This window comes from Lygodium microphyllum, chromosome 16, assembly GCF_053477565.2.
Source record: "Lygodium microphyllum isolate KBCC chromosome 16, Lygodium_microphyllum_v1.1.10, whole genome shotgun sequence".
NCBI lineage: Eukaryota > Viridiplantae > Streptophyta > Polypodiopsida > Schizaeales > Lygodiaceae > Lygodium > Lygodium microphyllum.
The window spans coordinates 63,663,839-63,679,869 of NC_141150.1; the positions used below are offsets into that span (position 1 = coordinate 63,663,839).

The following is a 16,031-nucleotide window of genomic DNA, read 5'->3' on the forward strand; positions in this document are numbered from 1 at the left end:
ACATACATCAAGTTGATCTCTCCTGCATAGCATCTCTCTCTGACATAATGGTAATGCACCTCTATGTGTTTCGTGCGAGCATGAAACATAGGATTTCGTACTACTGCAATAGCACTCCGACTATCAGAAAGAATGGGTGTAGAACCCCCCAATGGTAAATGTAGATCAGCTAACAATCTGCGCAACCATACACATTGCATTGTTGCCATGAAGGCTGCCCTGTACTCAGCCTCACAAGACGAGGTAGCCACTGTAGGCTGTTTCTTGCTTAGCCATGAAATGCATGAACAGCCTAGAAAGAAACAATGTCCACTAGTAGACTGCCTAGTGTCTACATCACCAGCCCAATCCAAATCACTATAAGCTTGTAAGTGCAAGTCTCCCCCCCTAGGAAATAATAATGCATGTGACTGAGTACCTTGCAAATATCTAAAGATCCGCGTAACAGCTTGCCAATGTATGGTCCATGGGCTATGCATATACCTGCTCACTTAAGATAATGCATACTAAATGTCAAGGCATGTGTTGCAAAGATAAATTAGACAGCCCAAAACCTGGCTGTCAATTGCAATATCAGACATCTCTTCACCATCATGCATAGACAGCTTTAAGCGTGGCTCCATAGGAGTGCACATAGGTTTGCAATCTTGCATACTAAACGTATGTAACCGCTTATCCACATATTGTGACTGTGACATGATGATACCATGCTGATTTTGGGTGAATTGAATCCCCAAATAATAGTGTAGACAACCCATATCTGACATAGCAAATGTACGTTTTAATTCAGCCTTAAAATCTGCAATTTTTTCTTCTATAGGTCCAGTGAGTAGCATGTCATCTACATAAAGAATGATAATTAGCAAGTCCCCCCCCCCACCCCCCATTCTTAATGTATAGAGTGGGAGCAGTTGGACTATTTTTGAACCCTTTGCTAGACAAATAAGCATCAATTTTGGAATACCATGCACGAGGAGCCTGTTTGAGACCATAGAGAGCTTTACGTAGCTAGCATACCATATGCTCTTTCCCTTTAACCACAAACCCTGGAGATTGTGACACATAAACAACCTCATGCAAATCCCCATTCAAGAATGCTGTCTTAATGTCCAACTGATGTACTTTCCAACCATAATTTGCAGCCATTGCAATCACACATCTCACCGTACTCATACGCAATGTAAGAGCAAAAGTTTCTTCATAATCTATGTCCTTCTTCTGTGCATAGCCTTTTGCTACCAACCGTGCTTTGTACCTATCAATTGTAGCATCACCCTTGCGTTTGAGTTTAAAAACCTATTTTGTGCCAATGGCCTACTTGCCAGGTGGTTAATCCACAAGATCCCATGTAGAGATAGTGGCAATAGAGTCTAACTCATCCTGCATGGCCTGCATCCAATGTACATCTTGCTGAGCTTTGTCCAAGGAAGTAGACTCATCATCATCCAATAGTGAACTCATAAACACATGCTCATCACAATCATCTACTTCCGTAAAATCAATCAAATGTGCCCCCTTGCATCATTTGCTGCATTTCTAGCAACCCTTCTAGTGCGTTGAGGTATAGGAGCATCCATTTTACTCTCCTGGAGAGTCTGTAACAGCCATCTTGGGACTATTTTGGCTACATTTACAACAGCCCTTTCATGTTGTATTGCTTCTTCTATTGCATGTGACAAACCATCATCGATACCCTCTTATTTAGAAGCATATGGTGCAGCAACAACTTGTTGTATTAAGTCTGTCCTGCCATTTACAGCAGGCACAAACTCCAAAGTAAGTGGCAAAAGACCCTCAAAAGACATCACCAATGTCATGGGTGGCTGGCATTTGAAATTGATCATGTGAAAATGTAGCATTTTCAGCAAATAGGACATCCCTACTGACAAAGACTTTCTTCGTGTGTGGGCCATACAAGTGATAGCTCTTGCTCTCCGAACTATAGCCAATAAATATGCATTTTATAGCCTTGTCATCAAGCTTCCCACGAAGCTTTCTGAACATGTGCATAGGCTATGCAACCAAACATCCAAAAGTAGTCTACTTTGGGTTTCTTGCCATGTCAAGCTTCGAATGGTATGATCATCTTCAATGCCTTAGTGGGTGCACGATTCAACATAAGATTTGCACATTGAAGGCCTTCTAACCAAAATTTATGAGGTAGCCCCTTGCTTTTTAGCATACAACGAATCATCTCCATAAGAGTCCGATTCTTCCTTTTAGTAACACCATTTTTCTAAGGATTCATTCTAACAGTGGCTTGATGCATAATGCCATGATCAAGCAAATATGTCCCAAAAGCACGAGACATGTACTCCCCCCCTCTATCTGTGCGAAGTGTCTGCACTTTTAAGTCAGTTTCAACTTCAAGCTTTGCAACAAGATGTTTGAAATGCATGAACACATCGGATTTTGCCTTCAGCCTATACACCCATATATACCGAGAGTAGTCATCAATAAATGTAACAAAGTACTGATGACCTCCAAGTGCATGTGTCCTCATGGGACCACAAACATCAGAGTAAATAAGTTACATTTTTCGGACAGCACACACTGCACTATACTTTTTAAAGACAAACCTATGCATCTTGCCCAAAATGCATCCCTCACATACATGAGGAGGTGGAGTCTCCATTGGAGGCAATGCATCTACCATATGACACTTCTGAAGGGTCATCAAACTCCCAAAGCTCATGTGTCCATAGCGCGCATGACATAGCTCTACATTTTGCATAGTGGGCGAAAGAGTAGTGACTGCTAAAGCATCATGTGATTGTCTATCATATGTATCCAACAAAAATAGACCCTTATGCAAGGTGTCGGACAACCTAAGTGCATAATCCATCTCTCTGTCTCTAACAATGCATTTGTCATCCTCAAAGATGACCTGAAAGCCATACTTATTAAAAGAAGAGATAGACAACAAGTTCTTTGTAATGCCAGGTACAAACAAGACATCTAGAAGCATGAAATCACAACCATCTGCAACAATAATAGTGACTGTCCCAATGCCACATACATCATAACTGCTACTGTTCACACATGTAACACGCTTCCCAACAGGGGCTGAATGCAAAGAGGTAAATAAACACTTCCTGGAAGTGATGTGCTTTGACACCCCACTTCAAAATACCATGTATGTTGCATTTCAGCAGTATTAAATGCTAAATCAGACATTGAAGAATCATAACTGCATGTGAGAAATGCATAGTCCTCCTCTACAAAGTTGGCTGAAGTATCATCATCAGTAGATTTGCTAGCTGATTTTTCTTGGACAATCAAACCGAAGTTCTTTTTCTTCTCTTTGGCCAATTTCTTTCTGCATTCATCGATATAGTGACCGAGCTTATTGCAATAATGGCATTTCCCCTTCTTTTTAGTCTTTTCTGTGTCTTGGACAACCTTATTTGATGGTTGTCCAACATCACCCTTTTGCTAACTTTTTACATTTTGCTTAACTTTTCCTTTGCCTTTGAACTTGGAAAGCATAGCCACATCACCTGAACGCAATGCCACATTCTTCCAAGTCCTCGAGTGTTACGCTGAGATATCTGAGGTGCAAGACCTCCTGATCGCTGCAAATCACCTGTAACATAGTCCCATAAGTCCTTTGCCACAAGAAGGTTATGGACCATAAAACTCCACAGTGGGTAGTTTGAGCCATCAAGTTTGTGCTCCTGAGTGAGGACACCAAGGATGTTGCTCTGATCATTATTCCCCTAACATGCCATGCTATCAATGATAGACAAAAATTTGCAGCCAAATACTTCAATGCTAAAGTATAGAGTATACTCCTCAAAGTACCAAAATCGCCCACAGGATTAAGAAACAAGTACCAAACTGTCACTCAAATGTCAAAGTGTGTACAATGCCACCTAAATCAGCACTCAAACAATAAATTGCAGCACTATATTGCTATACCACATCCGCCTTGAAAAGTGTACCCACAAAAGTACAAAATACAACTTAATGCTGGTTCTTACCAAAATTTATTGAATTTTTTCAAAATTCTCTACCCAATCTGATTGTAACAGCAATTAAATGTTGTTGTATTGCTTGTTGCATGCCTTGGAGTGCGTGTCAAGCAAAAGCCCCAAATTTCATTCTAAAATTTCAAAGATATTGAAAAAATTTGTACCTTACGGTTGGAATTTTTGCAAAAATGTCGCCTCCGGATGCATGTCAACAATGAACAGCAGCTGAAATTTGCTTCTATTGCGTGCCGGATCCAAAAAACTGAAAAACACCCAATTTTATTGAGCCAATGTGGAAGAAATTACACAATGTCTATGAGTTTGGTAACAATTTGTGCAAAGGGCCTCCAATCAGACAAAAACCCCAAATTTTTAGTGGGAATGCCCAAGAATTTGAGAAATTTATTCGAATTGATTGTCAATTCAAACTTCGAGAGCAAAAATTAGCAAAAGCCCCAAATTTTTGGGCAACACAAGCTGAGATTCAAGAAGAGATGACTGAAATAGACTGGAAATTCCAGAAATTTCGAGAAAACCCCAAATCTGAAAATTAGGGTTTCTGCACTTTTTAAAGTTTGCAGAAATTGGCGGGCAGGACTGAGAAAATGGCGGGTAGAGCTGAGAAAATGGCGGGCAGATCTGAAAACAGCAGCAGCTTTTCCAAAACAGCAGCTCCTCGGGGTGCGTGTGGCACTGCGCATTGGACTGCATGCAAGGCTGCGCGCAGGCTGAAAACAGCAGATCTGGAGCAAATGGACAGATTTGGAGCTGATGGCTGAACTGGACAGATCTGGAGTAGACAAGAGACGGCTCAGCTACAACTTCTCCTCCACTTCAGCAGCACCTCACAGCAACTGAAAACTCTTCCTCGAGCTAAGAACCAAGCTGGCAACAGTAGGACCTTGGGTAGGATGGCACCTGTTGATAGTGGCTGAACGGAATCTGCACGTATGAGCTACAATGATACCAAATGTTGGAAAATGGCAGCCAGCTATGGAGAGAGAGAGAGAGGGAGAGAATGACAGCAAGAGAGTGAGCTTAAGCAAAAAGAGAAGAGCGTACTTACTAGAATGAAAAATATTACGTTTAGGTCAAGGGTTGACCTAACCAGCCTTCCACCAACTAACTAGAGTTAGGTTTATTTTACTCAAGAGCCTAATGTCACTACTTTAAGTTTCTAAGACACTAGGTGTACACACCTTACATTGACACTTTAATAAGTGTCCACACCACATAAATTACATTGGGTGCTGCCCATAGAATCGGCAAATTCTAACAATTTGTACATGGGATAAGATGGGAATAGAGTTCCCTTCCACCCCCACATCAAAAGATAACATTTTTACCCTTGAAAGGGAATCTAAACTTATTTTGATTCCAATCAATTGCTAGATCTATTCTTCTATGCCAAGGTATTCCTAATACATCATCACAATGACCAAGATCTCCCATTATAATCTCCTATCTCAATTCGTAGTTTCCTAAGAATGAGAATGACTTCAAACTCCATTCCTTGAAAAGCAACACCTGACATTTATGGTGTTCCAAGCCTCTCCTTTGGTAAATATAGAGCTTCAATAATCTGAGGATGGATATAATGATATGTAGCCCCTATATCAAAATGAATGAGAACAGGTTGATTAGCAATCTTACCCCAAGCCATAAAAAGCTTCCTTTTCTCTGATGGAGTTTCATCCTGTTGCAAGGATTCCTTAGGTACAACATTTGCTTGAGATGTCTTTTGGGGCTAGTTTTCCTTCTTTGCCTTATTAGAGCATTGACCAACCATGTGTCCTTTTTCTCCACAAGAGAAACATCGTCCTTCTTTGGTATATTCTGCTAACTGCTGATAGTTAGCTTCTTTTGGATTGCAAAGATGATCTACCTTCAACCTTATGCTTCGGTTCTTGTTTATCTACCTTCTTTTGGTCAAACATCTTGAACTTCTTTCTTTGTGGTTCTTCTTTTGAGGTTTTACCAAGCATCCATGGCATATGCAATCCTTCAGCTTCTAAGGCTGCATCTTGGGCTGCCTCCAAAGTATCAGGCTTTGTGATCTTGACAGCTCATCGTACCATCGGATGTAATCCATGGATAAACTTTCTCATCTCCATATTGGAAGGAACTTCATTAAGAGATGTAAACTTAAGAGAAACGGCTACAAACCTATTGATATATGTTTCAACATTGTCTCTATGGATTTGCTTCAACTCATCCCATTCTTGTTACACATCAGCTTCAAAGGATGAAGGCAAAAACTTCCTATTGAACATCTCCTTAAAACTCTTTTCAAGACTTAGATTCATTTTCCTCTTGAACAACTTTGAGCCACCAATTCAAAGCGACATCCTTTAGATGTATTTTAACCATTCTAAATTTTTATTTTTCTGTATAACCTTCACCATCAAAAGCAGTATCAAACTATTTAGTAAAAGGCACAACTTTCTGAGAATCTCTCTTACCATAGTCAAACTTGAACTCTTCTCTCCAAGCTTAAAGTCTCTTTTAGTATCGTTTTCCTTTGCTAAAACCACCTTTGGAGATTCAACTACCATGGAAATAGCATGTTCTTTGACTTTTTCTGTTCCCTTCTCCATGGAGGGATTCTTGGGACAAGAGGAGGCAACTTATGTATGACGAGACTTTGAAGTCACCGCTTGGGTTGTTCCTTGAACGATAGGTGATATGGTACCTTTCGTAGACTTAGTTGCATCAATAACATTGATACCTTTCATGTTGAGGCAGGCCTTTTGCAACCGGTCTATGACTCACATAAAGCGGTAGTTCCTTCAATTAACACCTGGACTTTACATACACACACATAAACAGAGACCTCTCTCCCTCGCTCAACACCAAATTGGCCCCAAAGACTGGCACCCCTCTCGGTATTTCTTTATCAATTAAAAGATAGAAAATTACAAAAAAAATGGTAATGTTCCAAAATACATAACCTGTGAACAGTTGGTTTTCATCTCTTCTAAGTAAATCCCAGCTGCATAGGAACAGTACAACATGTCTAGATCAACATCCCTTGCTGTCCAGCATGTGCAGAATTCATTGTTCTTATTATCCAACACACTGTTCTTACTGTTCAGTATGTGCAGAGTTCATTGTTCTTACGATTCAGCATGAGCAGAGTTCACTGTTCTTGCAACAGTACAACATGTCCAGATCAATATCCCTTACTGTCCAGCATGTGCAGAATTCACTGTTCTTACTGTTCAGCATGTGCAAAGTTCACTATTCTTATTCAGCATGAACAGAGTTCATTGTCCTTATGATTCAGCATGTGCAGAGTTCACTGTTCTTATTCAGCATGAGCAGAGTTCACTGTCCTTGCGATTTAGCATGTGCAGAGTTCACTGTTCTTATTCAGCATGAACAGAGTTCATTGTTCTTACAATTCAGCGTGTGCAGAAAAAAAAACACAAAATTGTACCTTCGATAGAATCAATCCATCATGCAAAGCATTTCTTCTGAGAATAGAGAGAGAGGTGATCAGAGAAAGCAAGCTCTACCTCCGTGCTTGAGTCAGAGACGTAGAAGTACTCTCCATGGCTGGTTTTCTTACAGCAGCAATTTGCCCTCAGCTCCTCCAAACTTCATTCTCCCATCTGCCTCTTATGCCTATTACGTTTTTTTTTAATGCTCTCTCTCTCTCTCTCTCTCTCTCTCTCTCTCTCTCTCTCTCTCGTAAAAGGTAATTGTATTAATTACGAAAAAAATGTACAAGTTTACATGATTACAAGATACACGATGGCTCTACGCCAACGTGTGTAAAATCCCAGTACGAAACCACGAAAGAGTTACACAAGTCATGGCAAAGACGCAAAGGAAATTGCCATATGCCAGGGAAGTAAGTCCTCCCGAGGGAGCAAGTCCGAGTGCCGAATGGGATCTATCTGCCAATGCAAGAGACCTTTAAGCCTGGCAATGTGTCCCAGCACATTAGAGGCCGAATCAAAAAGAAAGGCATTCCGAGTGGTCCAATTGTACCAGCATCCCCAATATCTAAAAAAGTGGAATAAGATCTTCATATGCAACTGTGCCGATATGGGGTATTTTGGGCGCACAAAAACCCAATCGAAACGGCTTAGTGCGAAACCCACCACAACTCGCCAAACCTGTGACAAGAGCAACCAGATATTCTTAGCGAGAAGGCAAGAAATAAATCGATGACGGGCCGATTCCACAGTAGTGGTGCAGAAGAAACAACTGCCGTTAGAGATTCGACGCTTGGAAATGGCCGAAGCAAGAGGAATACCACCAATCATCACCCTCCAAAGAAAGACCTTGCATTTGAAATGTGTCTTATTCAACCAGCCCTCCATCACAGTTGCCTTCCACCATGACTGAGATTTCCGCAATCCCCATACAATATTAGCTTTAGCAACCAGCCATTGATGATCTTTAATCAGAAGATGGTACACCTAGTTAGCTAAAGCCTTTTCCAAACTCAACCGACTTGCAAGGTCCCAGTCTTGCCAAGGACGATCCACAGCAAGGGCAGGAAAGGGTTGCTTGCTCTAGAGCACTAACAAAAGCTGTTTCCATAAATCACGGTATCCACGAGGGATTCTGAAAAGTCTCTTGGCAGTACGAAACAATATGAAGACATTACGACTGGCAAGGGTGGTATCTGCTGAAGTCACGCCCAAACGGGCCATGCGGTTAAATTTTGGTTTGAGCTCATGTTTATCTTCCCATGATAGTAATCTCGAGACTGCCAACAATTCCAGTTGAAAAGAGTTCGTATGCAAGCGGTCCTCTGCTGGATGCCAACACGCCTTTTGAAGCACCACTTTCCAGGAGCCGACCAAATGAACTAACAAGGATGAGGAAGGACTGGAAAACCGAGAGTCTGCATTAAGAACATGCCACCAAGAGCTCCGAATCTGCATATTACCATGCAGAAGCCCGCGGTCCTCAAGAAAATAACGAGCTATAACGGCCCGCGGGTGATGATCCACACACATGGCACGAAAAAGAGACCAACGAAATGCCAGCATATGAGTTTCGGCATCCAAAATAGCTCCACCACCCAAGCGTTTGGGGGTACATGTATGTGACCACGAAATCCACGAAATACCTGCATGCAATGAATCCTTCTTTCATAACATGAAACGAATGGGGTGAGTGAGAGCATTCAAAGTAGTAAGAGTCCAAGGCAGCAATGGCAAGATATATATGAGCATTGGCAGCATAATTGTCTGAGCCACTTTGAGGCGAATATAGAAGGGCCACGCTTGCGACTTCCAATACATAAACTGAGCTGCCAGTTTCTGTGAAATCCACTCTAGTAGTTGCTTTGGCCGAACATCAACACCCAAAGGGTACCAAAGATGCCTGACAATGGAACCACGGGGAACCACCTGTCCCTGCCAGCCCAATGACTGTAAATCAGACTCCGTGCAACTGAGAATGGCTGATTTGAAAGCATTGATACAAAGACCAGAAGCCTGACCAAAGAGCGTCCAAATATCTAATGCCTTGCGAATGTTATCCTTGTCCGCACGCAAAATCATAAAGCTATCATCAGCCAAAGATTGGCTAATGAAGTGCTGTCCCAAAGGAAGAGACAATCCGGCCAACTGAGTAGAAGCTGCCATTGAAGATAACATCGAAAGAACCAGATGAGTCACCAGCGCAAAGAAGAGAGGACTCAAAGGGCAACCCTGTCTCACAGAGTGTGCAAGGACAAATGGCTCTGTAACACCACCATTTAGCATAACTCGCGAAGAAGTCGTAGCACTAATGGTGTAGATCAATCGGGACATCCGAGTACCAAAACCCATAGTAGACATAAGTTCTACAATGAAAGACCAGTCTAAATAGTCAAAAGCCTTTTCCAAATCCAATTGAATCAATACCACTTCCTGACTGGAGTGCCTTGCATCGTCAATAGCCATTTGCACATTTAAGATATTATGCAGAATGTTGCGGCCCTTAATGAAACCATATTGAAGAGGATGCACAATAGCTGGAAGATACTTGTAGAGCTGATTCGCCAGTACTTTAAAAAAGATTTTATACATCGAACCCATCAAAGAAATTGGTCTTCAATGTTGCAACATTGATGGCGAAGAAACCTTTGGAAGCAGTTTGATAAGACCTTCTTTCCATGAGGAAGGCATGAACCATGTTTCCCAAACCTGTTGAAACATAGCCGTCAATGGCTTCACTAGCTGGGTAGCAGAACTCTCAAAGAATTCACTGGTGAGACCATCCCAACCGGGATTTTTATCCTTAGGCAGGCGTAACAAAACATCCATATCAAGTGGAACCTGATGGTGGACCAGATCATAGAAGACTGAGCGTGCATACGTAACCTGGTTAGAAGGTGATCGAGAAGAACCAAGAAGATCTAGAAAATAATTCATGCACATATTGACAATGGTCTGAGAATCAGATCATTCGACCTTCTGAATCCTAGAGTCTAGTCATATTTGCTCAAGTAGGAGAAACATACAGCGCGAAAGAACTTATGAGTCTGACAAGCACTATCTTGCAAATTCTCAGTCAAATTTTGCAGTTTGGTCTGTTGATAAGATTTCAACTGAAACTCTTTAATAAGATCAGCCAAATGCATCGCCAGTGACTGCAGAGATTCATCGTCTGGGGTGTCCACCAGCAGAGAACGAACCAAAGCTAGTAAATCCTCTGGTGTGTGTCGACGCCTTCGACAAAGAGAGGCATGATGGATCCCATACTGCCGAGCAACCCTCTGCACATTAGAGAGCAATCGTTCAAAGGAAACCGTGCCCTCAAAGGCAAAGTCCAATAAAAATCTATCAATCAATTGCTACATATAGCCCTGAAAGATTGAATGCTTCAAATAAGGCGAGTTGAAACGTAAAGGGAGTCTATCCAGCAACTGCATAAAAGATGCAATGGGTTGTGCAAGTATCTCAAGCTAGAGAGGAAAATGGTCCGACAAGGCATATTGCTGCAAGACTTTCATTTCCAGCATCTCAGGAAGAAAATCATCATCCTGCATGATGTACATTCGGTCCAACCGCGACCATGTAGTTGCATACTACGCCGAATGGAAAGTACCCTGTAGAAGAAGGGTGTAGCCAAGACCATAGATCTTGCTTAAGTACCGCAAGAACAAAGGCATTCAACACCTGACTTTCCGGAGCATCCATCACCGAATGCCCTGAAGTCGACTCTGAAGAATCAACACACATATTAAAATCCCCCATCAAAAAACCTCTTTTGCCAAGTGACAAGGAAGTCTACAAAGTATTCCAAAGATCCCGACGGGATAAAGGGTCATTCGGAGCATAGAGGCCCAGCAACCATAAGATCTCTCTCTCTCTCTCTCTCTCTCTCTCTCTCTCTCTCTCTCTCTCTCTCTCTCTCTCTCTCTCTCTCTCTCTCTCTCTCTCGGGAATTTGTGCCACATGGCATACATATAACAATTTTCCCGTTTAAACCTTCCGGTCTAAAATTCTCCATGATCGATGCAAAATTTGACCTCGGCACAGACCAGAGAATTAATCCTCGTGTAAAAACGAAGACAATGACGCAAACAGATTTTGGGGTCCAAAAATAGTAACTCTCTAGATTTTAGGGATGGTGACCCCTACATTCCTCAAGTTGTTCTGTGCAACTTTTATCATTGCGACCACATCAAAAGTGTAATGTGGCTCAGTTACAGTGACTTTTATTCCGTGAGCATTCTCACATGTGCATCTTCTATCTTGGCCAGGCTCATTGTCTTGCACCATCTCCTATGGCTAAGCACACAGTCCCAAACCACTGGCATTCTATTCTTCAGTGCCCATTCAATATGGAACTGGTCCTAAGGCTCGGACAAACCATTAGTCCAATTTGTCCTAATGGCTGCCTCTTCTGGCCATGCAAAGATCTCGCTTATTCCAAGAGAACTCTGGGGGTAAAAAGCAACAGCAACAAAACAAAAGAAAAATAAAATATTTATATAAGTAAATTAAAAAAACAATTGTAAAAAGTATCACCACCTGGTGACACCATTGCAGCCGTAATACCATTTGTCTCAAGAGCCTTCTCAGTAAGGAAATCTTCAAAGACCTTTGCTTCGGCCCGTGCTTTAGCCCTTCTCTCCATCAAAGATTGAATTTCTGAATCAACTTCCAGCTCGTCGTATCTTTGTATCTTCTGATAATCAGAGAAGCATACAGATACAGAGTGTCGAGAGTCTTCTGCTTGTTTACCAAAATTCTCCTCTTCGCATATTGACATGGTGAGAAAACTCGATCCAAAGATCTTGTCATCCAAAAAAGTTCTTCCAAAAAAAAGTCATTGCTCTGATACCAATGTAACTGTGGGAAGAACGTGAGAATGATAATACTTTCAACTTAACCAACTTAATCAATTATCACCATGAAAATTAGAAGGTAGATAGATAGATAGATAGATAGATAGATAAGAGAGAGAGAGAGAGAGAGAGAGAGAGGGGAGTCGACATCACATTGAGAGGGGAACCGGCCCCTCCTTTTTAAGAATTTATTGAAACAAAACCACGGGCACCAAGTGCCTAAACCATATACAAAAGGAATGATTTCCTACAATTCTGAAAATTAGGATTTTAAAACCCAAACTCCGGGCAGGAAGTTGATTTTTTTCTTTAGTGCTTGGATTAGAGCAAGCTAAGTAGAAAGTGTTTCTTGGATGAGAGATAGATAGGAGAGTACAAGGCATGCAGTAGAAATTTCAGCATCAGAGCTTATTCCAAATAAAGAGAGAGACCTCCAATATATAGGTGTGGAGCTTGGATGCATAGAAGTGAATAGTAGAGACTGCAAATGACAAGTGTTTGCTGAAAATGGCAAGTGTAAGGACACTTGTCTCTTCAAAATGGCACGTGTTCTCTTCTAAATGCCACCTGTCACTTTTCTAGAGAAAGAAGCTTCCAAAGTTAAACCTTATATTAAACAAAATCGTTCCTAGAGAAACTTCGGAGCCTTTGACGCAAACAAAATTTCCATTTGAGCAACTTCCAAAAAATAGTACTCTCCTAAAATTTAGGAGTTACCAAATTTAGCTTTTGAGAGCTTCATTATTTAGGTTCACCGGTTCATGGTTTGTTTCTTCAATCATGAGCATCTAGTTTCACTTTCAGAAACCACTCATTATGTAGGCTTCTAGTCAATGTGACTATCAGAGTGTAAAAGTCTTAGTCATCTGAGCTTTTTGGTCAATCTGACTGCCCGACTAAAACTTTTAATTTCTCTTGGACATCTCATCAATGACAAACCAAGTATAATTATAGGGCATTCTAGCCATTGGCCACCCTTAAATAGAAAGATAAATATTTAATCATATTTTGAAACACTTAAATAATACAAATCCCCTTTCAAAGTACATGAGCATCAAATTAATTTGAAATCGTTAAGCCAATGTCTTGATACTAATTGATATACAAAGCTTTGAACTTTGTTACAAACGGACGAAAATCTGCAAGCAAATATTTCTCTACTGATGCATAGATTGTACTCCTTAAAGTACCAAAAATCCCCTTGGGATTATGCAACAAATACCAAATTATCACACAAATGCCAAAGTGTGCCCAATTTGATCCAAATCAACACTCAACCAAGAAATAACACCAATGCACTGTTGTACCACACCTGCCTCGTAATGCATGTCCTCAAAAGTATAAATTACAGCAACTTAATGCCGATTCTTACCAACACTTACTGAATTTTTCCAAAATTTTATGCTCAATCTGACTATAGTAACATTTAAATGCTATAGTACCACTCGTTTGCTGACTTAAAATGCATATCAGACAAAAGCCTCAAATTTTTTCATTTATACCATATAGCTTGAATTTCTACAATAATATCACATCAAGGTGTATACCAACAATAAACAGCAAAACTTGCCTCGTAATGCGTATTAAAGCCTTTAGGACAAAAATGCCTAAATTTCTTGCACAAATGTCGATGTTTCCATAAAGATTTGCACATGGGACTGCAAATCAAGCAAAAGCCCCAAAGTTTTTGGTAAAAATGTCAAAGAAATTATGAAATTTCTTCAAATTGGCTGTCAATTTGAACTTGGGGAGCAAAATTTAACAAAAGCCCTGAATTTTGGGCAGCAAGAGCTGAGATTCAGAAAGAGATGGCCAAAATGGATGGGAAACTGTAGAAACTTTGAAAAAAACCCAAATCTGAAATTTAGGGTTTCTGCACTTTTTAGGATTTGCAGAAAATCACAGGCAGGGCTATGAATATGGCGGGCAAAGGTGAGAAAATAAGGGGCAGAGCTGAAAAAAGCAACAGCTCCTCCAAAACAATAGCTCTTAGGGCTGCATGCGGGTGTGTTGAAGCAAAAGAGTAAATTATACTTGTTGAACAAAAGAATGAGAATGAAAGATACAAGATAGGTCTAAGATAGACCTAGCTCTAAGTCAACTAGAGTTAGCTGACTCTAACTCTAACTCTAAGAGTGGTGACACAACTTATAACTTTAGTTGTGTTCAAACTAAGAACTGAAAAAGAACTAAAGACAAACATTGGGCATTGCCCAATTGGCAAATTCTAACAACTTGATTTTCTTCACGAGAAAACCCCTAAAATCTGTCTAATGCCTTCTTTAGCCTGCATTTAACGCAGTAAGCACCTCAAAATGTTGTCACTTGATCAACAATGCTGTTGCCAAACCTTGAAAGGTGTCTCCCTATTGTCCCCTACCTATTATGGACTCCAAATAGCTGTCTACTACAGCAATTTGTTGTTCTCTCATCAGAAAATGGACCAACTCTCTCATTTTTTTTTCGTAACATGGACTAACTCTCTCTCTCTCTCTCTCTCTCTCTCTCTCTCTCCCCACAAGCTGTCAGCTAACCGAATGGCTAAGACCCAATATCCAATTACATTTTCTCAGTTTGTATGGGCATTTTGGCCAAATGGCAACCTTCTAAACCCTTTTTTCAACATTATCCAGCCATTTAATTAATTTTCAGAATTAAATAATCCTAAAATTAATGTCAACCCTTTTAACCCTGCCAAAATTAAATGTACCCATACGTAATTAAATTGTTCAAGACATGTGCAACCTAGAGTGGTCCCCAACCTTTGTTGACCCTTAGACTGGCATTAATTAATTAATTAATACTAGTCCCTAGTGTCACCACTGACAATTATTGGCAAAGCAACTGTCCTAGGGTCAAAATTAACACCAATTGACCCCCAAAAGTCCAACTCGCATAACTTATCACAACTTTTACCTTTGACACCCATTGCATCCTCAAGGTCCTTGACCTGTTACCATGAAATAACTGCCATGTGCATCACATATGCTAAACAGCCTTACACATTTGATTAATAACTTAATAGAATGTTATCGACAAGATTAAAACATCTTGAAATTCCACATCCCCATGACACTTTGCTAAATTTACATCAAAACCAACACCAAACGGAGCACTTGCATAACCAGCACTCATTCCTTGAGCCCCATAAACATTCGGGGATGCAAATTCATTACCAGACACGCTATTTTGTGCCCCAAGCATCAAGCCAATGCTGCCATACATAAGGTTTTGCATATTTCTAGCCGTACCCGAATACATTGGGCCTTACACACCATGCATTGGCTGCTGCATACTATAGGGATTTGTGCCATACATTCCTATATGCGGTCCCTATCCAACCATAGCATGAAAACTCGCACTACCACCAAAGTATCCTAGCTGCCCCATCATAGCATGGGTGCCTAACTATCCAAAATCCATTGGATTGACACTTCCATGATGGCCTTGCATTTGCTTTCCTTGCCCCATAAGTACCAACTATTTTGCTTCATGAGCATTTTTGGGACCTTCAAGTGATGGCTTTGACATCACCTTCAATGCACCTTGTTGTCTCGAAGCTGTAGAAGATGACTTCGTATTCTTACCCTTGTTTTTCTTTGGAGCATTCGAAAATCGGGTGAACAAAGGATCCTTTGCCAATTCAACAAAGAGATTTATAGCTGTCCTCATCCAATTCTTGAACTAGTCATCAAATTCCTCTTCACTTTGCTGGTCATCACCCCCATTATGCCTTAAAGGCAATATGTCTTGCC

At 40.8% G+C, this 16,031-nt stretch overlaps 1 protein-coding gene across 5 annotated transcripts in view; it reads right to left on the reverse strand.

Annotated features, from left to right (window-relative positions):
- The window catches only part of LOC148022915 (carboxyvinyl-carboxyphosphonate phosphorylmutase, chloroplastic-like), a 106,872-nt gene that overhangs the window by 70,061 nt on the left and 20,780 nt on the right, over positions 1 to 16,031 (reverse strand). The gene's annotated exons all lie outside the window — the stretch shown is intronic.